Source organism: Lissotriton helveticus, chromosome 6 (genome assembly GCF_964261635.1).
Source record: "Lissotriton helveticus chromosome 6, aLisHel1.1, whole genome shotgun sequence".
In the NCBI taxonomy this organism is placed as follows: Eukaryota; Metazoa; Chordata; class Amphibia; order Caudata; family Salamandridae; genus Lissotriton; species Lissotriton helveticus.
The window spans coordinates 1,377,104,139-1,377,131,709 of NC_136067.1; the positions used below are offsets into that span (position 1 = coordinate 1,377,104,139).

Sequence of the window (27,571 nt, forward strand, 5' to 3'; positions counted from 1 at the left end):
ACTAGCTATCTGCAATAGTTGATCTTTTTACGCATTTCTTTAACTGTGCAATCCAGAACATGCGACGTCGTTTAGATACAAACTCACTAGCAAAATAATCTATTTCATTGCTGAGGCAGGGCTTTAAGCTGAACAAGCGCTCAGAACAAGCGCTCGGCATGACGCAGCCTTTTCTCTTTTAGCCCCGTCCCTTTCAGACTGACTTCCTGCTGACGTAAAAGGTTCCTTATCTTCTTTATGGGGCGAAACAGATGGCCCCATAAAGAAGATAACAAACCTTTTACACCATCAGTAAGTCAAGTAAGCCAGTCTGGAAAGGACGGGGCTTAAAGAGAAAGAAGAACGTCACTGGGACCTCTTCTCCAATGGCTGGCCACCGTTTAGCATGAACGGTGACACCAGCTAATGGAAAAGAGGGGCGGGGCTTAACCTGGCTAGTGAAACTCACTCTACCTCATTAAATCTTGCCAGCTCGACTGCGCATGTGCGCAGTCTTTCGTAGGCCGTGACCTAAAAATGAGTATAAATGAAAACAGTTCTCCTCGTTATGCCTCCCTTGGGAGGCGTACGTTTCCGGTGCTGCGGCAAGCGCAAGGTAAGTTTTATCTTTTTTTTTAAATGTTCTTTTCACTCAACGTTGTCTGCCGACTCCCCGCCCACCTCACCACGCTTACCTGCACCGGCCGCTCCTGAACCCCACGTAATGCTCATGAACACCTCCTTGGCGCAGCGTAAGGCAACGCAGTGACTTGCGCAGCTTTGTCCTACTCCATATCTATGAGGCCATGCAAACCCATGCAGGGTGACTTTGTGCCGCCTCATATGTATGTTTGAATTGCTTGCGCCGCTGGCGCCTCAAAAAAAGTGATTCTCTGGTGGCACAAGCCTCTTATAAATAAGTTACAAAATATTCTGTATATTTTTTAGGTCTTTCACCATCAGGTATCTACACATAAAATAATGGGCAGCGTAAATGAAAAATAAATTTAAAAAGTTGCTACTTAGTGGGAAAATCACTGTAGTACATCATGAAACATCTATTAGTTAATGCACTGCAGAGGTCTGTGTGTAACCAGAGAGCCACATAATTTAATCTTGATTGGTGCAGTGGAGAATTGTGACTTGTGTATTTTTAGTGCTATGAGGGCACTGCCTGTGACTGAAAGCACTGTGAATATGTAAGCCATTATTTTATACTTACATTGTATTACTCACAGTATAAGATAGACTGATACAAATTGTGAAATTAGTTTTACGATAAAATGGTGCTTCCAAAATGTAGATTTTAGTAATGCCAGAGCATATGTAATGCCCTTTTTATTTACATAACTGTCCCTTCAACACGTCCTTAGGTGTACTAAGGAATGTGTAAAAACAGTTACAACTATAAGCAAGCACTTCACAGCCCAGTTGTTAACTCTTTGCACTATCACAAAAAAACCTTTGTCATCACAAATCTTGGAATGATTTATCAACCAATTAAAGCCAGCACCCTTTACACTTGCAGATTAACTAATAACGCACATTTCCATTTCATTCAAGCAAGCAGGCATCCCGGCACGAAAGCTTTTCACAGCTCAGGAGATTTAATCGATGAAACTTCAGCTGATAACAATCGAAATTGGCCGTCCCAGGATGGCTGTCTTTTTCCAAAACCAAAGCACAAGTGACGCTGGGGAATGCGTGACCCCCCATACCAGGACTCCACAGCCCCACTGGGGGTCGCGCCCCACAGATTGAAGACCTCTGCTCTACTCCCTCCACAACACACTTCAACACTGTACACCACTCCATGACACTCCAGTTCACTTCTCTTTGCATCATACAACTCTACTGTATGCCACTCTACGCCACTCCCCTGTACTCCACTTTAGGGCACTCTTCTTTACCCCACTAACTTTTAGCCATGCTGAACAGCAGCCATTCTGGTGTACAACGTTGCTAGAGCATATTGGCAAAGCCAAAAACTCTTGCATAGGCGAGACTATTGGCTTTGCCAATGCTTGTTGCCCTCTAGTCACTGTCACAATTTTATCCCCCAAGTCAGCATGCAACTTACTGATGGATCGTAAAAGGGCCCTCTCCCCTCCAGTCATTTGAGTCCTACATGCTATCGTTGACATTCCCTTATCTTTCACTTTTCTTCTTGTTTGCTGCTTAGGAGAAAAAGTCCTACTTTCTTTTCTTACTATTCTCCATATCAGTAGCTCCACCAGCAAAATAGTCATCACTGCTCATGCCCTCTACAGTCTACATTCATAAGAGCGCTCCCTGCAGTTAATGCAGTATCTCCAGTCCTGTGAGAATCTTACAAGGGCATCCACCCATCCACCCCCTACCACAACCACGAACTCGCATATACAGCCACTCATGCACCTTTTCCCTGATCAATACAACCACGCACACATCCAGTCATACATACACTCACCCATAAAGCTACTCACACACACCTGCTCATTCACCCATACAGTCCATCACACAGCCACTCATTCATCCACTCAATTCATGCATATACTAACACATACTCACTGCGCTTTAAAGCCACTAAGACAAGCACATACTCTCCCATACAACCTTTCTTGTACTCATCCATACAGCCACTCACTCACCCTTTCTCTAACCCATAGTCTCTCACACAGCCACTCATTCACCCATACACCCACTTGCACACTCATTCATGCACCCATACAGCCATTTATGTACTCTGTCACTCACCCATACAGACACTTACGTACTTGCTCGGTCACCCATTCAACCACTCATGCACCCTCTCATTTACATCCGCGGACACACTCGCACACTCACCCATACAGCCACTCATTCACCCTTTCATTCACCATTACAGCCACTTGCGCACCCACTCACTCATGTATTCAGTCTCCCAAACCCACTCACTCTTCTGTACACCACTTACCCACTCAATCACCCAGACAGGCACCCCCACAACCACTTACCTTAGTATATATGTTTAACACTCAGTAACTGTTAGAAAACACTCAGTCACTGGATGATATCATTTGAGATGTCATCAGTGATGTCATTGAACATGTCATTACTGATGTAATATGTGAGGTCATAATCATTCAAATGATCTTTTTCAACTGCCGGTTTGATTACTTACCTATGGCCCGTGAACAAGAGCACAGTGGTGCTCGAAACGCAATGGGCTTTTATTCACGATACGAGGGGGTCTGCAATGCTGCAGCACGGCTGTCCGCCAATAAAGGCTGTTTTCAACTTCCCCGCGTGTGGTATCTCCTTTTGGCAACCTTTGTGTGGACAAATATGGCGACTCGGTCGCGGAGGTGCCCCGCAGTTATCATGCCGATTCTGTGCTTGGTAACCACCAGGCACGCAGGAGTGGAGAAGGCCGCATGGCAGGATTTAAAATATGACCGATGCGGCAGATATATATATATATATATATATATATATATATATATATATATATATATATATATATATATATATAGATAGATAGATAGATAGATAGATATAGAGAGATAGATATAGATATAGATAGATACATAGATATATAGATATATAGATATATAGATATATAGATATATAGATATATAGATATAGATATAGATAGATAGATATAGATATAGAGAGATATATATATATATATAGATTATAGATATATATATATATTCCTTGCTGAGACCACAGGCCCTTGGAGGGTGGTGCATGCCCCAGGAAAGCACTCGGTATTTCAAATTGACAGTCCTTATCGCCAACGCGAAAATAATGCACTCTCAAAATCCAGCAGAGAAGATGATTCAGGAAAATTGAATTAGCTTCCATGCAATGCATTGCGTGGAAGCTAATTAAGTTTTCCTGAATCATCACTACTGCTGGATTTTCAGAGTGCATTATTTTCACGTTGGCGATAAGGACTGTCAATATATATATCCCAAAGAAAACGCGCTCCTCCAGCAACGTAATATGGGCCACACCAACAGTGCTTGAAAAGGTGCTTTATTCAAAGAATAACAGGCATGACGCGTTACGAGTCCACCGACTCTTAATCATATGCCGTGGTCTCAGTGGGTTCGTTTGGTCTCAAATAAACGTAACTCATAAGACATTGAGAAAGGACGTTGGTGCTTCCAATTTAAAGTGGCAGTCATTTGGTAATTTTATGTTCACAATTATTCTTGTGTTTTCATAATGCAGCGAAAATAAGTACAAGTAGTTTGTTTCAGGTTGCTTTTTAACCCCCAAATGGCATTTACTTCCACGTGTTTTCTCGTTGCACACTTTCGTTCATGCTTAGTCATATATATATATACCGTCACTGTGTAGGATTCTCGTCAGTTAACCAGGCACCCGCACACCTGTTGAGTTTGTTTAGGGCACGCAAAACAGATTGAATCATTATTATTTGTGTAACGTATGTACACAGTGATTGACAGAATTCAATAATGCCACTGTTACTATAATGCTAAACTGCAGTAATGTATTTTGTATTTTACCTATGCACTTAAAGTTATTTTTGCATATATATATCCGGGCACAGCGGAATGTGTCATCATGCCCTGTGCAAATGGGGTTCCGCCGCAGTGAAATTCTTTAAACATTTTCAACTCTCCCTGTCATTATCACCTACCTGGGCGGCTGCACGACTAAGGCATCCTGGGAGATGTGGTTTGTAGCATCGAGAACAAACTACATCAGGTGAACAACATTGTAGAGGGGAGGAGCGGGCCCGTGTCAATCAATTCAAAGGCAGCAGAAAACAAGCATGATGACTCATTGGTCTGGTGGAGGGCGCTGAAGAAGACGTTTGTCGAAATGCATTCGCCTTAGCTGGAGTCTGTGTCTGGATAAATAAAGCCTCTCCAACCTTCCCCCTCAGGGTCCTGCTTCTTCTTGGTGAGGGAGTTTGTGTGTGTGTGTATGTGTGTATATATATATATATATATATATATATATATATATATATATATATATATATATATATATATATATATATATATATATATATATATATATATATATATATATATATATATATATATATATATATATATATATATATATATATTCTCCAAAAGCTAGTGAGAATGCAACTTTGCTTCAAGGATCTGGCTATGTCAAGGCTGGCTGTTGGGTGTCCATTAATACAAATATTGACATTTTCGGACTTGTACAATATATATATATATATATATATATATATACACACCACAGAGCTTATCCTCTTCCCATACTGAAAACACTTTAGCATCCCCTTAGTAAAATCCCAGTTCACCATATCAAAGGCCTTGGTGGCATCTAATGTAAACACCGCTACTGGGAATGATTGTCTTGTCGCCAGAATTATTGGGTTTACTAATCCATGTAGTAGTTCTGGAAACTGTCTGCTGGAAGGCTCTCTCTTGATATTCATGGGTAATGACATGAATGAATAAATGAAGGGAGTCTTTTATCACGCAACTTAGCCCAAGGGCATCAATGTTGGCATAGATTTAATATCTGAACAAGGGTGCCTTAAAAACAGAGTCACAGTTAATGAGCTATGTTCGTCAATATCCTTCACATTTCGTAGCGTCATTATCTGGTTTTAGGAATAAGACGTTACTTGCTTGAGGCCACAAACTAAGGTACTCAAATTCATTATTATTGCATTGAAAAGTTAAGTCAGAATCTGTACCGATAAGTCGGTCAATAATTTATACGTGTCTGATGGGATTCCATCAGGCCCTGCATTCCCACAATTTTACAGTGCTTTGCTTTATTTTTGCTCGGTGAGGAATCTTTGCAGTCCCTCTCGCTGACATATGGTGAGATTATGGAGATTCAAGCTGTCTAGCCACTCATTGACTCCTTGTATAGCCAGGAAAAGATCTTCTTCCTACACCTCTGGATAGTAGAAAAAGAGTACTGCTTCGATCCGATGACTGTTTTCACAGTGCTCACATGGTCTCCGATCGTACTGATCTAGCTCTTACTTTTATCTGATTTAAATTTCCAGGATGAAAAATGCATTGCATGTTTCTCTCTGCTCTAAATGTTTTAGTTACGATTGAGTTCATCTAGTCTTAAGTTGAATTCCAATTCCCAATCATCTACTTTTTCCTATTGATCATATTCCTTAATTGCACATAGCCCTATTATTAGGTCTAATTTACTGTGAAGAGCTTCTAAAGATCTTGCTAATCTATTGTGGGGTTTTACTCATTATATCTCAGTGAGTTTCAATATAACACCTGACTATGCCTCCAAGGTTGTGGCCTGACCTCTGGTACAGAGTGGAAGATGAGAGAAATTGGTATCTTATGAACCCTGAGACATGATATGCACTAGATGTAAAGCCTCACTTTTGCCATGTATGAGATGCATGTTTTACTATTGGTCCTTGCTGTGGCATGCCTAGCTGGTGGATATGAGCCACAAGGGCTGGGGCCTCATTGTGCCAAGGTAGTTAGGCATGTCTGACTCCAGCAGAACTACTGCAGCTGGGATAGAGAGATGGCAATGTGTGGGGTATAGAGCACCAGCTGTGCCTCGACACTGCCTATGTTAGTGCTGACTGAGCATATTGCCTCCTTAGTAGTCAAAGCAGGTGAGTTACTTAACGATATGTTTAACCTCATTGTATTTCCTGATTTTCTCCTATACTGAAAAATAGTAGTGGTGGAGTATTGACAAATTAGCTGTCATCTCTAGTTCAAAAGATGTATTTCACTGACTCCTTCAACAATTAGAAATATTATTCTGGACCAGACGGCACCTTTCGGGGTGGTGGCATCCCATGCTATTTATGGAATTGTTTTTCCAGCATTTTAGATCTTTTCTTGAAACTCGATTAGGTGTCTTGGCTTGTGGGATCCAGGATAAGACAATCCATTGAAGCTCTGAAGCTCACGCCTTGTTCTGATAATGCACTCTACACAGGACAAATGATGTCAATAATGCAATTACTGAAAATTAGGAGTTGGGTTGGTGATAACCTTCACAGATTAGAATATAGTGGCACATTTTGCTTACTTAATAAGTACCAGTTGGTGACCGCTGATTTTAGTAGTGGGGTACGGGTCTTTTCTATTTTTACTGAACTCACGTGGCGAGGCTCATACTGGCATTTCCTGGTAAATCTGAGTAGGAAGTCATGACTGGGTATCATTTGATTGTATGCGATGTGCATGAGAGTGTGCATGGGCACATGATATTTTGGTGGGTGTGGCTGTGTGTATATAGCTTTCCAAAAAGGTGCTATTTTTTTTACTAGTTTGTGCATGGAAAGTTTCGAGGTGATCTGTCAAGCTTGGCTGAGATTAAAAAGTGGGGGCGGGGGGGATCCCAAATGCGAAATCCCCATTCATTTCCACATATGTCTTTAAGAAGGGCTACAGCGAAAAACTGCTGAATGGAATTCCACCACATTTGACAGGAATCTAGATCTTGGCCCTCAGAGTGTGCTTTTTGTGATGTGGTGTAAATCCTTTAAATAGGATGTTAGAAATTAAGGACCAAAAATATTTGCATATCTGAATGTTTGGATCCGCGAGAGCCTCGAGAGACTCTTGCGGGAGCGGTAATTTAAAAATATAGCGTTTTGATTGGCGCATGAAGGTTTATTTCCCTTGGCCCAAGCGAGCGCTTTAATTCGCTGCCAGAAACATGAGAAACATTTTGCTGGCTGCCATAACTGTAAAACAAACACTCATGGATGATGTCTGCAGTGATGTCATTTGAGATCTCATCACTGATCTGTCATAAATAATGTCATAGAACATGTCATGAGTGATGTAATATGTAAGGTCATTATCAGTGCATGGGAGGAGCACAAGATATAGTTAGCTCTGCTAACTACAGCTGGTGAATTTCTGTGTTTTTTTTGTAACGTTAATATTGTCACTTAATTCTATAACGTTACTTTAACCTATGTTTTTTTTCAGTGGATATATATATATCTATCTCTCTCTTATATATTTATATATATATATGTATGTATATATATATATATATATATATATATATATATATTCTATCAATAACCGTGCAACAGCTGGTGGCCTTGTTATGTATATATCCGTGTCAAACATCTTAAGATGCTTGACACGGTTAAGTACTTTTCATTACTGCTGTGTGCCCTTCTCTTTGCATGCCCTCTTCTTATTTCCCCTTCCCTGTACAATCTTTTATAAAGCGGAGTGTGGTTACCTGGCTTGATTCATTATCTATGAGAAAGAGGCAGTAAGGATCCTTTGTTGTTCACTGTGTAAGAATCAAGCCAGCTCGAGTGGATTAGCCTCTTACTGACTTACATCTGAGTAATTAAGTGGTTAAAAGCCATGACTAGCCCTGCAAACTTAACATAGAGAAGGTGAGCTAGCTGCCAACCTCCTACATGCTATATTCTCTTCTGCTAGGGAGACAGAGGACTTCATCAATGGCACCCTATTGACCATAATGTTCTCTAGAAATAAATCCACAAACAAGAATGTCTGCTTTTCTGTGGATTGTTATCATAGAGTTCTGTCTTACTGGAAATTCTCGGGCTAACTTTGAATCTGAGTAGGCCACTGGTTGCAAGCAAACTGCCCCAGGAATGGATATATGTTGAACCATTGTGCTTAGCCACAATTTGTCCTTTATTTCAATAAACTCTGTACATTTCTATAGGGGAAAATGAGGTCCAGAGGCAGGAACCTCAGCTGTCTCCTTTTGTGAGGTAAGGGCAGTACTTGGCGACTGCAGAAACTACTACTTATAGCTAAAAGTAGCAAAGAAGAGGACTGCTATACATACAGAAGATAGCCTGCTCTGTTGAGCCCAAAGCTTAAGTCCAGCATTGTAGAGTCTTGCTGTGAGGAGGTCGGCGAGCCTTAGCCAGCCAACATCATGTGCCTGCAAAATACTCCAACATTTTGGCAGTAGGGAGATCTTTTGCGCTAAATAGTGTACAATGAATGATTCTCCTTATATATCTTTAAATAGCTAATGCTCTAAGGTAGAGAAACAACCACCGCCAAGGGTTGTCACTACAGATAGATAATGTCTATCCAAATTCCAAAGCACAAATTCTTCAACCTGAGCAACGCTAATAAATCATAATTTCCATATCAATAACACTCCTTCTCAACTTTGTAGTTTCCGTCTCCTCTTTATTTTTTCAAATTCATAAATTTCAGTTGTATCATCTCATCACTTGGTCCAATCACCGGGTACAAATCTTTAGAAGAATTTCTTTTGTATTAACAAAAATCAAACACGTTTTTGCCAACACGTGTTTCGTCTGGCACTTCGGCCATTGACTTCGTCGGGGCAATCCAACTAATATTTGAGAGCTGGTATCAATTAGTAAAATGCAGTTCCATAAGATCATAGGACCAAATATATTCTCAAACCTTGTTAAAGAGAACTATCGTTTTAGCTTCAAGGATGGATTCAATCTAATCATCATCGTTTCAAGAATACTTAGTTCATACAAATCTCTAAGAAGCGCACTTATATTTCATAACGTGGTAATGATCAAGTCGGTCAGATGGCTCAAAGATATTTCTCGAGCTCAAACCGGCAACAGGGCGATGTACCCCTCATCTGGCACGTGTATTCGTCGGCATCTATCATGTGGCTGCAATCGCTGCCTAGCCTATCTGTTGAGCAAATCTGATATCCAAGTGAGAATGATCTGACTGCACCTTTTTGTTACCGTGCACCATTTATTTCAAGCAGTGCAAATATGTGGGTCCTACATGCCAGTGTCCTGCATTATTGTGCACAACATTACTTCATACCACATCAGTATCTTTGCGAAGTCTGAGTGCTATGCCACCTGCATTCCCACCATCAGTCTTTCCCTGTCGAGCAGCTGTCCCAAGCACCAAAGTCTGTGTCCTGCTATCCACTACAGTTGCCCACATACTTCTTGATTTCTACTAAGATTGCCACTTCTTCCTTGTTACTGGTGCCGCAGACTCCGTGAATGTTGGCAGCCGGGACAAGGCAAAGCAGTTCAGTCTGCTGCGTAGCAATGTAATATAAGATGAAAGACTCTGGTATCGAACTTTGTCAGTAGGAATGGTTGAAAATCAGATGCTGCACTTGGTATAGTGTTAGGATTAACCCTACTATTGCATTCCATGATATGTGTTGTGTATGCAGGCACAAACTACACAAAATTGAGTGTATGCATTGTAAAGGATACTTGTAATTGCAGATCCTCACCTTTTGAATTTCCCTCCAGGCACAAGACTAGATCCAGAAACCTTATCCAGCAATTGCTCCTGCACGCTGGCAGGTGGGTACTTTTGGACTCCGCAGCAGCCTCTTCCAACCTTCAGAAGTGACGGAGCTGTACATATACACTACTGCTGCCCACTGATGATAGTTGGTTTTTTTCAGCGGCCTTTGACGAGGATCCAGAACTCCATTTCCCAACTTGTTGATGCCTATTCACGCCAACATTCCTTGGAGGGGGGAGAGGGAAGCGAGAGGCGGTGACAGGGTATGGAAAGGGGAGGGGGAGGCAGCAACCAGACCATTCCTCGCCTTTTTCTTTCCTGGCCAAGCCACTCCGAATCACCCTTTGGGAGCCAAATGCAGTCACTGAGATGGCAAAATACGATTTTACCTGCCCAACTAGCATGTTATCTCAGACCAGTGGGCCTTTCAGGTTCTCTGTCTTAGTTATTATGTCCTTCCTTTTGTGCAACCTTCCCCCCCACTAAGCAGTTCCTCCTGTTTTGCAGCGTAAATCTTTTGTGGATTCACATGCTAAGCATTATTCCATCATCTAGTGGTTGGATCTGGAATTCTCAGCTTTTTTGTAGTGTTTCTTCTATTTTTGTTTTTTCTTGTTGGGCGTTGATGAATCTCTTTTGGTCCTTTCTTGTATTTATTACGCCATCCTCTGGAAGCTCCCATTCTTGGCTACCATCTTCAAATTCTTGTATTCCACTGTTGGGGTCTGGATGCTATGTTGAATGCTGTCCAAGTCATGAAAGAATCAAAAATCGGAAGACGTTCGTCGAATAAGAGATACCGGGGGAGATCCCTAGCCTGAAAAGAGGTTTCCTCAGTGGTTTGAGAATGCCCGAACAGGGGGCTCCCTGTTCCGTGTGATGGAGAGGAATCCGTTCTAGGTCTGCCTGAATTTCCATAATAAGGTTGCACAGGAGTATCCGCATCAGGTCCACATCCTCTGTCTGCCAATTGACCATCAAGGTGACTACTGCAACACCTGCACCAGGTTCAAGTCGAAGACACCGAGAGTAGCAGAAACAGGCACACTATGCAACGCAGGGACAGAAGCCTGCACCATCCCTGAGAGACCTGGGTCTGTCGCGCGACGACGATGAAAATGTCACTGAAGGTGCCGAGGGAGAAGCTTCAGATGTTGTCCTGAGAATCGCCAAGTGGGAGGGGGGGGGGCGGGGTCACGATTCAAAGACGAGACCACCGGCAACACCGAATAAAATGTCCTTGCTAGAGTCTCGAAAATCAGATTATAAGGTAATAAAGGAAGCATCGGTGTGGAAGATCGCTGATGGAAGGCAAGCTCAGAGAAAAGGAAACCGCTAAGAACCCTGAGGCTAGTCTCCCGAAAAGACTCATTTGTTAAAAGACATTCAAAGTCTAAACGTTTCAACTTCGACACAAGGAAAATCTCGGGAGGAGACAAGAAACTCAATGACCGACTAATGTCTAAATCAAAATCGATGATAATCCTTGATCCTTAGGAACACTCGGAGATCGAAAGAAAGAAGCCGCGCCTCGAAGCCAAAATGGGCACGTTAATCCGGAAGGAGAATTTTAACACCTCTCTGAAAGAATTCTGAATTCCAAAAAAAACGTCAACGCTGAAAGATCAAGGGGAGAAGGTGGTACAGGAAATGGACCTTCCCATGATACCAGCGCCCCAGGAAGAGGAGGAGGTATCCTTTAAAGAAGAACAAAGTCCTAGGAATGTTTCATGGGTCAGAAGACTTCGAATCTGCAGAAACTCAGTAGCATGAAATAGAGACAGATTCCCCTGAAGAAGGTGTAGATTATTATCAGTCGAGCCTTCACCTCCAGATGACATTGCGATTTACAATCACTTAATAAAGATGGCTGCAGACAAGTAACAAGTATGGAGTGCAGGTAGAAGAGAAAGGAAAACAGTAAAAAACATTTGAAGATAGTGACCAAGAGTTTAAGTTTCAGGGGTAGTTACATCATCACAGGAAGCACCACATGGCGGATCTGTTGACTGCCAACAACGAGAAAAAACAAAAATGGAAGAGAGACTACAAAAAAGTGGAGAATTCCAGACCTAACCACAATAATGTGCAGCATGTGAATCCAAAAAATTCTCCAAGCTGCAAAACTAAATCTACAGGTAAGAAACTATTTCACTTTCACTCGGCCCTTTGCAGATCATGCCTCTTTCCTTGTAAGCAATAGTGTGAGTTTCAGTAGACTCACTCTTTTGCAGTGTGGGGACTCTGTGGTGCTGGCCTGACTGGCAAGGAACTTCCCTGGCTGTCGATCATCTGGCAGGGCCCCTCAACACTAGGGCAAACAAGCTCTGTAGATGTCATTATCTGACTAAGAGGGGTGTCTGCACCCGAAGGTAGCTCAGGGCATATTCGTCTTGTGGAACACACCTTGGCTAGATCTTTTCGCTACCGCTGTAAACTTAAATTATCGAGCGTTACTTTATGGAATGCTCTTTCTGGCAAATACTTGAATTGCAGATTCCTCACTGACTTGGCCTCATCCCTGTTCTGTGAAGTGGTCTTCTAGGTATTAATAGGATTCATTTTAGATTCTGCACGCAGTCGCTGTTCTCAATCTGTTAAACTCTGCGTCTTGGGGAGTGGAAGGCTTTGTAGCCAACTGACATCAGCATGCAGGGTTAGTGTTCTGTACATTCCTGCGCCGTCACGTCCAGAGTCTGGACAATTCAACAACAGAGTGTGATGGCACCATCTACTGGCATATGGGAGAAATTGCTGGAAAAAAGCTTCCTGAATCATGTCTGACATCTGTTAGGAATCTGTGGTTAAATAGAGTATCCACTAGAAAGAGCTTTACCAACGGTAGGTAACGTGTTCTCTTGGGAAATTTTTATAGCCAAGAAATTTCTTAAAGTTGCCACTCATTTTACTTTACAAATAACGAATCTTACATCATTTACCAAAAAATTGCAATGCTTTGATGGTACATGTTAAATATGCAGTCTGATCAGAGGTTTTTCCCCACACAATGGTCCAAGTGTAAGCCTCGACTGTTTGACTTTCCTTCTTGTTGAAAGTAACGCCTGAAGAGAAGATCAGAGTAGTATTTTTTTCTGTGTACTTAGGACAGCAGTACTGTGTGTCACAAGGATCACTTTGTTGGAACCGGGGCTACCGGCCCATTTAGGGTAGCATGGCACCGAGTGGAGACACTAAACCCAGATGGCAATTGTCGTACTTGCGCAACACTCACTACAACACCCCAGTGCAAACCCACCAAAAATGACACCACACCGTCTTGGTTAACAGAAAATGAAGAGACTTTATCTCTTTTTGGTAAAGAAAAAGGAAAGATGATAATCACCTTGCTTAGGAATTTGGAACTTTAAACATTTACTTTTAGAATAAAAGTACATCAACTGATTAGCTCATTACACTTCTTCACAGTAGTTTAGACACCTGGTTTCCAATTACTTTTGACTTGGCAGACAACAGGCAGGAATAACGCATCTAGAACAAATGTGGCAGGATTCCAGTTAAATTGAACAAGTAAATACATCAAATGTTATTATATATATATATATATATATAATCCTTCACTTGGAGGCACAGAAAGGTGTGTATATATATATATATATATATATATATATATATATATATATCACACTGGTTGGTCAAAGAGGCGATGCCACTTCTTCACTCCTGGGCCTGAAATAGGCACTTGAAAGGTCTTCTTTTCAAAGGGGGGGCGTGAGGTTGTAACCCGCTCCCCTAATTGAGGAGTGTCAAGTAGTGCGTGAGGAGGGGTCTGATTCTTATACTCCCTTGTTCCAGTACAATCTCTTGTTCAGCCCTCCCCTCCCTGGTTCCTGGATACCTCAGCGCCCGTCCGGCACCCGCTCCAAGCCGTCCCAGAGCTGTGTCTGCAGGCCGATCTTTCCCCCTCCCGCTTAGGACTGACACTTCACCTGAGGCAGGCAGGGGTCACCGCTAAACCACAAGGCGCACTTCCCCGGACGCTTCACAGCGCACGGGCCTCCACACTCTACTGCCGCCGATCCAACGCAGTGTCAGCCCGGCTGTACGCAAGGCCGCGCCAGGCTCCGATGCAGTAGGAAACTCCGGCTTGCTAGGGGAGAGAGGAGACGCACCGGGCGGGTGGCCGGTTGTCAAGCGACCCCGCCCCGTGTCTCTCTCTTCAAGCTGGTAACGCCCTCCTTCACCTCACGCCTGGCGCAGGATTCACCCAGGCAATCTCCTCACACAAACCAACGGCGCGATGTCGCTGGGCAGCCTTGGCACCCAGCCCCCAAGCAAGGTTGCGCAGGTTGAGAAAGGAGGGGGACAGTCTCACAGGCACTGACAAAGGCTGCTCTGAGTGAATTAGGCCTTAAACACCACGAGCAGGGTCTACACTCTCTAGTCAGGCCATAGAGCAACCAAAGTCACAACTCCAGATTCCACTTCACTACAGGTTGGGGTAGAAGTCTTTCCCTTCCACGTTGCCTCAGCACCACCCCCTCACGTTTCTAGGGTCAGGGCCAGGTCACTCACCAGATGCTGAAGTAGATTAGTTCTTTTTATGAGTGGCCACACTGAAGCTTGGTTCTGGCAACCTCCTCACAGACAGGGCCAGATCAGCAGGAAGAAGAGTTGCACCCACAACCAACTTGCAGCCATTAGGAGCAGTCAGATCAGCCTGAGACACAATCCCCCTCCTCTGTAGTCTGCACTCCAGCCAGCCCAGTAATGACCAAATGTCCGCCCAGTGTCCTCCCTTATATAACCTAGGCCCAGGTCACTAGAGTGGACTGGAAGGTTCTGGAACCCTTTAATATAATCCTATGGGCCAGAGCTCTGAGGTAATTTCTAGCAGGCGTCCATCTTAGGAGCTCACTCTACCCACCATTTTAGAAAGGCGCACCTGTACCTCAGCACTGGTTAGCAGTGGTGGGGCACCCGGAGACCTAAGGCCACACAAAAAGGGTTGATGGAAAAAATAATGGGAGGCAGAAAGGGACAAAAATAAAGGGAGACCATCTAAAAACTGACCGGTCTAACACACTTAACTACTTGCATGCCACAGGCCCCAGAGAACTGCCCTTTATGGCAAAGAGTGAAAGGCTGTAACTTGTAGATGAGAGACGGGAGGGCAATGGTTATTGACACATACCATGTCCCGGTGAAGCTAGAGGTATGAGAATCCGATAGCATCCTTTACTGAGGCGGTGAAGCATTGCGCCGGCTGTCCGAAAATAGTAGGTAGCAAAAAAATCCCAATGCTGGATTTCATATCATAGCATGGCGCCAGGGTTCCACTCCTGTCCTCTCCTCTGCCACACCCAGAAGAAATTGGAATCTAGGCTGGAGAGCAAAGTGAGTTTTAATGTTCCTCCATACGGATGCATTGTAGTATGCTAGAGGTAATGCAGTGCATCAGTACTCCAAGTGGAATGGATCTGTTTGTACCTCAAGTGCCTTCGATTCTATAATGGTACGCATCAACAGGCATAGATCAAAAATTACATTATGGGGCACTAGGCCGTGATGAGCAACAGCCAGAGCACCCTTTTTAGGTCGAGGACTCCGTCGCACTGCTGTAAGCAGTGTGGGCGGAGCCCGAAGATTTAATGTTTCCTAGAGGGGGCTTGGAACCCGCCCCTCTTCTCCATTGGCTGGCTTCCTAAACAGAGGCCAGCCATTGGAGGAGAGGGGCGTCACTCAGTTTAAGCCCCGTCTTTTTCGGATTCGGGGGCGTTTTTTAAGCTTCTTTCTATTTACTTTCTCTCCTCTTCCCATTGGCTGGAATTTTACCTTCAGCCAATGGGAATAGGAGAGAACGAAAACACGCCCCTCAATCCGAAAAATGACCGTGCTTTCTCCGAGGCATTTCTGCTTTGCCTCGGAGAAAGATGGTGGTGCTTCAGCCCCTTCCCGTGCCCGCCCCCGTTTCAGCCGACCCCGTCATCAGAGGCTTGTAATCTGCAGTGAATCTCTGCTCTCCCAGGTCATTTGTCCTGTTTTCGCCACTTCAAAACCTGTCGGTGTTTGCATTCCGTAGGAAGCCTGGAGCAGGTAACGAGCTCGTGAATTGTTAGTGATCCGGGGACGGTGGCCGCTTTGTCTCCCCCAGTTCTCGCGGGACACTGCATTCCTCCATCTGTACCACGAGCCCCCGGGCCTCTCGCCCGGGGGCTCCTGCCTGCAGCACTAGGAGGCACACTGGAGCAGCTTGAGAGGGATGATGAAGAGGTCTTACATCCTCGCATGGACAGTACACAGGAATGCACAGATGAGAGATACACTATGCTCCATAGGAAGGCATGTGGCTTGTCTGGGCTGTGTATACACAGAGGCACAGCAGGTGTCGGCGCTCAGCTAGATCTATAGGGGATTTATGTGCGCAGGGACGACAGACGTGACGAACCATTATCGTCCGTAAAGACCGTAATATCTGATGTGCTATTCAGGGCACAGTTGCAGCGGGCGTTGCAGGGACGGGGACTGGAAAACCACGTCCCAGCACCCGTCTCCAGCGTGTTCATATCCACTCACAGCACAAACCTGGGTTCTGTAAATCTTACAGGCTAAGGCCACGTCTTTCGTGCACGTCAACTACGGGTGCATGTTCGTAAGTGAAGAAAAATGGGGTTGCTTTATGAATTCATGTAAAGTATGGAGAGCCAATGGGCAGATCAAGTCGCAGGGGGCACCAGAAATGGCACAACATGTGTTCCGTACATGCCTGTTTAACGAAAAATCGCACAGCCCTTACTAGCTTCGATGTCAAGTTTAGAAAAACACATGCATAGCCTGAAATGGACACAAATGCGACCTCACACGAGTGCACCGACAAGCATACACTATTGCATCCTACGTTTGTCCTAAATCGCTCCATTCTACTGCCAGCAGGCCCTGGGTATACACGCCTGTAGACCTCAGGCGACACCTACAGCTGCACTATTTTAGGCAAAAGCTATCAACTGTATAATTCGAATAAGCGTGACCCTTCATCAAAAGTTGGCAGCGCGTATCCGCCAACTTGGTTTTCTGCTCTATTCTATGTTTCCGTATTGATGCGTGCTCACACCATAGTTCTCTGTTCACACTATTATGTTTTATCCTAGCTGGTGTGTCTCCCCCCGAATTGCGTAAATTATTTCGCGTTTCGTTGTTTTACACGAAGAAACGGCTCAGTGGAAGTATTAACACACAAAATATAAACAGTGCTATCTATACACGTGCTCGCGGCACACCTGGAGCAGCAGCCATCAGGTGCTGTCAGTAGGCGACGCTTAGCCCCTGTCTGCAGAACAGGACCTTGTACTATAATAACACCAGAGGTAGCTGAAAGCCCAATAACGAACGTCTCGGGAAGCAAATAATGAGACATTTCTATCACAAATATTAATCTGCTTACACCACTTGATCGTGACACTTCAGCCGTTCAAGCCGAGTGACAACAACAAAATAAAACAAGGAGACTACGAACCTCGAACACAGATTACCTTCACCATTTTTTAAATGCTCGTTTTTAGTTTTATCGAATGCTAATTACATAGCGCGCTTCCTGTCTATAGGCGCCTTTTCATGAACTGGCGATTACTTTATTTATTTCAAGTAACTAAAACAAATTGTATCTGATTTATAAAGTAAACAAAAAAACAAAAACAGTATGGTTATGCAAAGAGGACTACTGAATTATTACCCAAAACGTGACTGTTTTTGTGTCGGATTGCTGACCATGCGGGCACATTTTCTTAAGTGTTCAAATTTTCGTGTGTGTATTCATGCCACCCCTACTGGTGGTAAATATTAATTTGTACATTTTTTTGCTGTCGCCTTTAGAGAGCTTTTACCACTGCCGTGACTTCGCAGCGCTGGAATATTCCCTGATTAGAGGCAGCCCGGGGTGGGTCGCTCAGGTTTGATTTGTTGTGGGGTTGTCGTGCGTTGGCGTGCGTGAGATTTTGAGGGTGCACTGAGCATGTAGAAGAGCTCGGTGCACAGGCATGGGGGTGCGAAGATCATTTGGAGGATACATGTTTGCGCCGTTTTACTTACCTCATGACGTATAAGGAGGGAGTTGAAGGATGTTAGGACTGACTTATCTGGGTCCACTGAATGTCGTCCCGCCGTGACAGGAGTGCAACGAGCGTAAGAAAAGGTGACAGATACCGTCTTACATGACAAGGAGTCCAGGCCAGTGGCGTAACGCAAAATGATGGGGCCCCTGCAGAATATGATGAGGGGCCCTCGCGTCTCCCATACCTCGCAGATATGCTTGGACTGCATGGTGTCCCCTGAATGGTGGGGGGGGCTCTTAATTGGGACCACCCCTGCGCCCCTTGTCGAGGGAAAGAACTGTGTGGTTGTTGTGTTTGCTTGAATGTGGAGCCAGGAAGTGACACTATGAGAGAGAAAGCAGCTTCGATCGTATTGGTTGTGATGTGTTAAACCATGGGCGATCAAGCCTCAACAGGCCAACCCTCCATATTTTCTCGTGCCTGGGGTCTGTAGTTCCGGATAACCAGCTGACGTCTGCAAACATCCGCCTCCGAGTCCAGTCCGGTGAATTATCACCACTTTACCATTGGTTGTAGACAGAGACTGTCTATAATGGCTGCAGTAATACGAAGCTGAGCTTAACAGTCAAAAGCCAAGAATCTGAGTGTGAGAGGTGCAGATCTGACAGGTCGTTAGTGGCTATATGGCAGTGTTTTCCCCAAACCGACCCTATACACGGCATTTATTGCATGAAGCATGCCAAACCCCGTAGCTGCCTCTTAACTGATCTGCTCTGTGGAAGTTGTGCAAGGGCTTGTTTACGTCACGCTACATTTCAGGACACTAAGCACCAGTGACCGTGATGGTGGGGGTCTGTGGAAGGAATTTTTGAGTCAAATGTGTGGGGCTCTGTGTGTGGGGGGGGGCTCTGTGTGTGGGGGGGCTCTGTGTGTGTGGGGGGCTCTGTGTGTGTGGGGGGCTCTGTGTGTGTGGGGGGCTCTGTGTGTGTGGGGGGCTCTGTGTGTGTGGGGGGCTCTGTGTGTGTGGGGGGGGGGCTCTGTGTGTGTGGGGGGGCTCTGTGTGTGTGTGGGGGGGCTCTGTGTGTGTGTGTGGGGGCTCTGTGTGTGTGTGGGGGGGGCTCTGTGTGTGTGGGGGGGCTCTGTGTGTGTGGGGGGGCTCTGTGTGTGTGGGGGGCTCTGTGTGGGGGGGCTCTGTGTGTGTGTGGGGGGCTCTGTGTGTGTGTGGGGGGGCTCTGTGTGTGTGGGGGGGGGCTCTGTGTGTGTGGGGGGGCTGTGTGTGTGTGTGGGGGGGCTGTGTGTGTGTGTGTGTGTGTGTGGGGGGGGCTCTGTGTGTGTGGGGGGGCTCTGTGTGTGTGGGGGGGCTCTGTGTGTGTGGGGGGGCTCTGTGTGTGGCTCTGTGTGTGTGTGTGGGGCTCTGTGTGTGTGGGGGGGTACTGTGTCTGGGGGGCCCTGTGTGTGTGGGGGGCCCTGTGTGTGTGGGGGGCCCTGTGTGTGTGTGGGGCTGTGTGTGTGTGTGTGTGTGTGGGGCTCTGTGTGTGTGGGGCTGTGTGTGTGTGTGAGGCTCTGTGTGTGTGAGGCTCTGTGTGTGTGAGGCTCTGTGTGTGTGAGGCTCTGTGTGTGTGGGGCTCTGTGTGTGTGTGTGTGTGGGGGGCTCTGCGTGTGTGGGGCTCTGCATGTGTGTGGGGGCTCTGCATGTGTGTGGGGGCTCTGCATGTGTGTGGGGGCTCTGTGTGTGTGTGTGGGGGGGCTCTGCGTGTGTGGGGGGGGGGGCTCTGCGTGTGTGTGGGGGCTCTGCCTGTGGGGGGCTCTGCGTGTGGGGGGCTCTGCGTGTGGGGGGCTCTGCGTGTGGGGGGCTCTGTGTGTGGGGGGCTCTGTGTGTGGGGGGCTCTGTGTTTGTCTCTGTGTGTGTGTGTGTGGCTCTGTGTGTGTGGCTCTGTGTGTCTGTGGCTCTGTGTGGGTGGCTCTGTGTGGGTGGCTCTGTGTGGGTGTAAATGCAATAGGTCATGCATTTGCGAGCGATTAAGCTATTGGCATTATAAATGACAATGCCATTTATTTATGGTTTTTAAAAAAAACTCACGAGCAATGCCAATAGCTCTACCTTTAATAATGCCGAGACCATTGCATTGTAAATGCTTGTTTAAAAGAGCCAGTGGTGAGGAAAGATGCAGTGATTCAGCTTGTCACCCCCATGCCCTCCTGTGCCCTCTTCTTGAAACTTCGCTTGAATACAATACTCTAGTGACTGCACCAATAGGCATCAAGAGAAGCAGTGCGTGTTTAACACATAACAGACTAAACCCTCAGCACAGTTCGAAAGCGGTAGGATTTTACCCCTGCCATCTGCTGTACCTGCTGCAGGTCCCGTGGGGGCCATATTCACTAAATAAACTCCGAAGCCTTAGAGGATTCATCTCTGGGTTCTACTGTCTCTTGGTGGGCGTTCCTTGCGCTCATTATCAAAGCAGACAAGCCCCATGCTAACATTTATAACATTCCCTACATCCCAAAACAGAAAAGCTGGCGCCCCGTCTTGCTACAAGTTTTATATGTGCAGTGCATCTCAACAGAGAACAAAGACAGAAAGCTATAATGCCTTATTCCCAGGCGTATTCTTAAATCCAATTTGATGAGGAAATAATGGCAAGATAAATGAATCTGCAGCAAAATCCGCACAGATCGTGCCACCTGCATTTTAAGCCCATGGCCCAGTTTAGGAGGAAGTTGGTTAAACAAATGTACAATAGAATGAATTCAAAATAGTAAATTGAATGGTTTTCCAAGTGGTTTGTCAGTGGGAGTCAGCAATAGCCAATCCTATTAGTTTGAAATATGTTAGTCGAATGTGCCTAGATTGTGCGTAGAACATAGGAAGCCCACCTGCCCATAGAAGCTTGTGTAATTCGATGTATTGTTTTTTTGTGGGCTGCTGCCATACACACTTTTACTGATGCGATCCTTATATGACATCTCTTCCTTATCACACCAGTGAAAAACCACTGTTGTGATATCACACCACTCTAAGTACTAATTTTTTATTTTTTTTGCAGAGTTTTATATAGCGCAAACTAGACCCGAACTGAATCAGGTATCAGAGCGCTTTACATAGCACCAGTTACGTTACATGAGGACACGCATTCATTTTTAGGCACGGGGAGATTACGTGATTTGCCCAGAATCACAGGAGGTTTTTGGCGTCGTTACCGAGAGACTCGAACCCAGATCCCCAGGTCCGAGGTCGAGCGCCCTAGCCGTTAGTCCAACTCCTCTCCCCAAATTATATTTCTGAAATCAGCCAGAGCAGCCGAGGGGAGCAACAGCGAACTCCATGATGCAGCGGCCTCAGCTTTGGTCCCTGCTGACACATCCATGCAGTGAGAGATCCAGAAACTCCTTTTTGGGGACGGGAGCCAACTCTTCTTCATCAGACTTCGATTTAGAGTGAGAGAGAGAAAGGTAGAAAAAGCAGAGGGGATGCGGAAGAGAAAGATAGCAAAAGAGTGACAAAGGAAAAAAGCAGGCATTAAAAAAAAGAACTTGCTTGTGTGAAACGAAGATCAGAAGTTCCAGTGGTGGAAAGAAGACATGCATGTGATGTAATCAAGATTAGACGGCCGTGAAGTTCTGCATCCCTGTTTTCAGCACTGCCCGCAGTAGGCTCCTAACAACTTTGGGCTCCTGCACATCTTGGGTCTCGCCTATAGACCGCTATACCTGTCTGTTAGCAAAGAGATAGAGTATCCATGAATGTTCAGTGCCCTTCAGGTTTATCATCTCAGTTCCAAGTCCCTGGTTTGATGGTTTTCCTCCCTAGTCTTGTATTTTCCTGCCTAGGAAGCATTTCGGTCTCACTATGGTTTGATTGTATGTATCCTTCCTCTGCAGATGTAAGTGGACAATTTATTTCAATGTTCATTTAAGCACTTCATGAGAGTGCTTCGATTTAATTGCTATCTCCCCAGTGTATTTATTTAGTTACTTTTTGTGACCACCTACCTGGCAGTTATACACTGTTGTGTGGAATGAATCAAGCAATTTAGCCTGACAAAGACCTTGTGCACTGCAATTCAGGGATCAACTGACTGTACAGAATTTATACAACGCTCATTGCTAAAGTTTTATACTTAGAATGAACGAAACAACAATATTCAGGTGATATTTCAATCAAATTTCATTTCAAACCTGAAACATAAAAATTGATCATTAACTTATTCAATCAATCAACAAAAAGTTGTATCATAATAGCTGATACACAAAATACAGTTGTCCAACAGAAACAACGTTGCAGTAATTTAAGTTGACATTGCATTTGATGATATCATGCCCATGCCCAATGCATTTAGGGACCTGGAGTCAGTCCCTTCTTCAGGGGCCACTGGAATATATGAACTAGAGTGATCCAATATGCATCCGAACCTAATGGCGGAAAAAAACAATCTGGGGATGGAGTCGATGCCCATGCGCACTGTAGTCCAGGGGAGGAGCCACCTATCTCGTGATACTTCGAAGACTCTTCCAGGACAACAATGTGCAATCATCCGGACCCAACACTAGGCGGCGATCTATGCTATAGATATGAATGTCAGCAGCCCTACATGCCAAGAACAGATGCATACTGGTAAGTAGCATATTCGACCTCTCAAATCTACGGTATCATCACCAGAAAGTAGTAACAGTGGAAATTAAGAACAAACAACGCTCTACAAAGAATTTAAACAGATGGAGAACGTGAAGAGACAAAGAGTCCTTCTAATCAGCATGTGCCAAAAAGTATACCATACCACGAGATGTACACTGGAAGGTAGTGACGGTGGATATCAAGAGCAACCAACGCTAATTGAAGAATCTGAACAGATGAAGAACGTGTAGAGACACAGAGTCCTTCTACTAAGAGTGTGCCAATAAGTGTGCCGTAAAACAAGAAGTGCACCCATATGACATGCTACGAGGAACGTGAATACAAACAATAAAATTGTACTCACTATCAGCCTTTAAGAGTGCCAGTCATGACATTGTGCAAACAGTCTGTAACTTCTACTTTCACGTGTCTGTTTTGTTATCAGTATTTTTCTCATTGCATATTTGTCAATAATTAAAGAGTACAGTAGCCAAACACACCATGAAATTACAAACAATCAGCTATTAGGAAAATATATTTTTCACTGGAGGTGTTCTGGGTGACATCACAGAGAGCTCTAACTTTGTTATTGTCGTCTCTCGCTCGTAACCCTTCTTCGACACACATCCTCTTTTTAAAGAACTACCATCTTCACCTCTGTGTTTAATAATTATTTTAACAAGCACAGCACAACATCGGTGTATCAACAAGCCATTTAAAAATAAGCTTAGCTTAGGCTTTTGGTGGCCTTCGCTTTTTTTCCTGGACCTAAGTCGTTTTCAAGGTGTTAACTTTTTTGTATGGCTAAAGGTTTGCTCTGTTTGCTGTTAAAGTTTATGTTAGTCAAATGAGATACAATAATAGTATAATGCAAAAGAACACCTCGCTTATATCTAATAACTATTATTTCCTTCTCTCCCAGTTAATGGCAAACTGAGCTGCGTGCTGTAATGCCCTTATGGATCTGTTATTATGGTATCTTTTTTGTTAATTTATTTTTCTGGTCACGTTATTCCCTTTCGAATAAACAGTCTTGGGAAAATGGAAGTCAAAACCAACAATTACAGTAAAATTCCACTGGGAATTTAAGTATAGGATACACATTTCTGGGATTACAATGACTATATTTAATGAAGCAATATTTCCTCTAAGGAGCCAACCTGTTTGTTATGCTTTAACAGCGATAATTTAAGGATCACGCGTCCATGTTTTTTTGTACAACATCACTTTTTACCAATTGCTGCTTGAATATGTTGATCTGTTCTGCAGAGTGAATTATGCAGCTGATGTCGCACATTAAACAGCAGCACTAGTTCGAAACATCTTTTGTCATTTTTCAATTGTGTTCTGTTGGGTTATTTTATTTATAAAGTTTTGTATAGCGCGATCTTGACCCTAGTGGGTATCGGAGCGCTTTACATGGCGGGAAGTAGTGTAACAGTAGGGCTGAAAGACCGGAAAAGCATGCCTGAGAACCAAACAAATCATAAAGTAAAATAGGATAACACGGATTGGTCTTGAATAAAGACAGTAATAGGAGGGTGAATCCCCATAAGAGTTTGCTAGCTATACATTGTCAATGTGGCTGATATTGTCAAGGTAAAAACTTTATCAGTAGGTAAGATTTTTTTTTTTTTTTTTTAAGGCGGAGGTAGAGTAGATTAGGCGAACATCCAGTGGTAGGGAGTTCCATATCTCGGGTGCAATAACCGAGAATGCTCTGAGACCAGTTTTCTTTTTGAGTCTGTTGGGGTTTCAGAAGTAAGGTGAGCGCAATTAGTGAAATGATTTTCTGTGTATACTTCATTAATTTTCAAGTGGTCGGTAAAGTTTTAGTGCATTTTCCGTACCCCATTGCTGAGCCTTTATCTTTAAAGATTTTGGGCACCTAGCCTTCTGTACATTTTCCTATAAAAGGTATCCAGGCCAAATTTACACCTTTTTTCCCTGCATTTAGGGTTTTGAAGGTACTCTGGGTTTTTGAATTCCTTTAGAGGGAACCAAGAAAATAATCAAAATATAGCAACATTTTCTTGTTTGTTGAAAGTGCTGTGCAGGAAAGCGCATGTCCTACCCCCGCATCTCCCAAAAAAGGGCATCTATAAAAGGTTTACTGTGCTAAAATCACCTTGTTCCCAGCTTTCAGTACCAATCAGATTTGTTAAACCGAAAAAAGTTTTAGAATTTTTCAAATTTGTAATCCTTCTTTTCTATTTTTTTGGTATCAGCCTACTTGCAGTTTGTTGGCAACAGGTGTTAAACCCATAGGTGAAATTTGAAGCTATACATTTCCTGAAAACCACACGAAAGTCTGATATCTTCAAGAGGTCATTTGTTCAGGGTGCTCATGGTTTCCCAAAGAAAATAAATAATTGTTGAAATAAAAAAAACTCTGGAAATATGTAGGAAAAAATTGCAATAAGTGATGGTGCTTTAATAAATAATTTTTGCCCGATGGATGGTTTACAAAAGTAGATACCGTTATTATTGCTCGTGCCCTGCAAGGTGACTGATCTGCCCCAGCCAGGAAAAAGAAGATACTCAAGGCAGGGGTGCCAACCCTTCAAAAAAAAAAAAAAAAGTTCCCTAGGGCCAAGTGGGATTCCTGGTCAGGGATCATAGTCCTCGACGCAACTCCCAAGCAAGACTCCATTGCAGAAGGAACACCATTGCAAAGGGCAGACTCTTCCCTTTGCAATGGAGCCCCATGAGTCCTGAATAGAGCCTGGTGGGGGGCAGAAAGGGGGGAGGAGATTGGGAGTCTGGTGTCTTGATTCGTTTTAGCTCCCAGCTTGGCAGGGGGGCGTGCCCACTCTTTTCAAAGTCATACTGTAAAACAAAATGATTAGCCCGTATTCCCCCCTTCGTCTAGCATCTGACAGACGCTGCAAGTCTACTATCACTGCTGCCCTAAATGGGGAACGTTCCTGCCTTGTTCACTCATACAGTTAGTTAGCACCTGGCTCCGCAGATGGGGAGGTCGGGCCCATGCGGGTGCGCTAGAGGCCCTTAAACAGCTTTGCCCTGAGTGCCGAGGCAGGGGGCAATCTGGCATCTTTTGGAGCAGTGCAAAAGAAGCTGAGCAGCCCCTTTGGGCCGGGCTTCTGACCCTCAACAGAAGAGAGCAATGGCACCAGGAGTGGTGGGGGTGCGCAGTGACTTCTGCCTGAGAGGTGCGAGTAAAGCAGCATCTGTGAATACTGGCTGTGCCATCGCCCTGAGCTAGGCCATCTGAGGGTGTATAACAAATTCACCCTTGTGGTGATGGTAGTGGAGGAGGGCAACCCATCTGGGAATGGTGCAGGTGAAATTAATCAGTAACCCTCAGCAGAAACAAATAAGGGTGCTTGGCGCATGTAAACAGAGTAGTCCTACCTTGGAAGCGAGAGGAGGGCTGAACATGTGGACTGGCACTTCCCAGCTTTGAGTAACGCCTCTGGAAAATGTAAAAAATGATCTATCTCGGAGACATACATATGAGGTCTACAACATCTAAACCAGAGCAACTCAGCAAGGAGTGATTTCTGCCCCAGCACGATGCAGCACACACTCTGACCACCAACCAGAGGACGACATGCTCCTAACGAGAGCATTCATGGAGTCTCTTTGAGTCCCTTAGCTCTGATTTGCACATGCTGAAGCATGACCTAACCGAAGAACTAAGGAATGTAAGGCAAGACCTCAGTGACTAAGGTAACCAGAGTGTCTGCATTTGGGATAGCCATTCGGCTTGTGACAAAAAAGATGAAATGCTTCAGCAAGAAGTTTTAACCATGAAAGAACAGCACCTGGACTTACATGCCCACATAGAAGACCTAGCGACTCGCTCCCGCAGACAAAATAGAAAAATCCGTTGAGTCCCCTTAGCAAGGAAGATTTAGATATTGAGCACTACGTTCATGGGCTCTTCCAACATATACTCTTTGTAGATTATACTGTGCTCTGTCTCGAAGGCTTCCAGCTCATCCAGGACCTTCGTCCTTCCAGATGATGAAAGACCATCCAAGATGCAATAGACAAGGCCTTTGTCCTCCCGCATGCGCTACTGGTGGTGGAGGGTTGTTAGATACACAAAAGAAGTCAGACTAGACCCATCCATCATCGCCCAGAAAAGACATGCTGCCCATATCAAATTGATGAAAAACGAAAGCCTGCAAAAGATAGTCGACCACCATCACAATGGAAAGCATGTTGCTTGCGGCTGCTCCCCTAGGGGCTGGGTTGCCGGATCCTCTGTGCATGGCGGTGGGGCTGAGTCCAGGGCTAGGTGGGCATCGAGTATGATTCACGACTGAGACAAGTAAGGGGAGCCACGGTTTACTATTTGCTGTTTTACTAGATAAATAGGTCCCTGTTGACCCTGCTTGTATGGGACTTGCAGATTGTTTTGTTTTTCAAGGTAAGTTTAGGGTTATTGTCCGTTAGTACATGCACAGGACTAAACTACTTTATTCTTCAATCCGAAACTCAGTCGAACATTAGCTGACATCAGGAACTATGACTCATTTTCGAAGACTGAGTCTGATGCGTATGCTCTGGATGGTTTTTCAATGGATCGCTTTGCAGATCAGAAAAAGTCTTCTCAAGGCATTGATTGTGAGTCGCCTGGACTATGGAAATACCCTAATGGTCGAAATTAATGAAGGCCTCTTTTCTAAACTGCAAGTTGTCCAGAACACGGCCACCCGCCTAATCTGTAACTTTCCTCCTTGCGCCCCATCTGAACCTACATTACGAACACTTCATTGGTT

At 44.6% G+C, this 27,571-nt stretch overlaps 1 protein-coding gene across 2 annotated transcripts in view; it reads left to right on the forward strand.

Annotated features, from left to right (window-relative positions):
* REV3L (REV3 like, DNA directed polymerase zeta catalytic subunit) overlaps window positions 1-27,571 on the forward strand; it is a 954,247-nt gene that overhangs the window by 148,759 nt on the left and 777,917 nt on the right. The window lies entirely within an intron of this gene.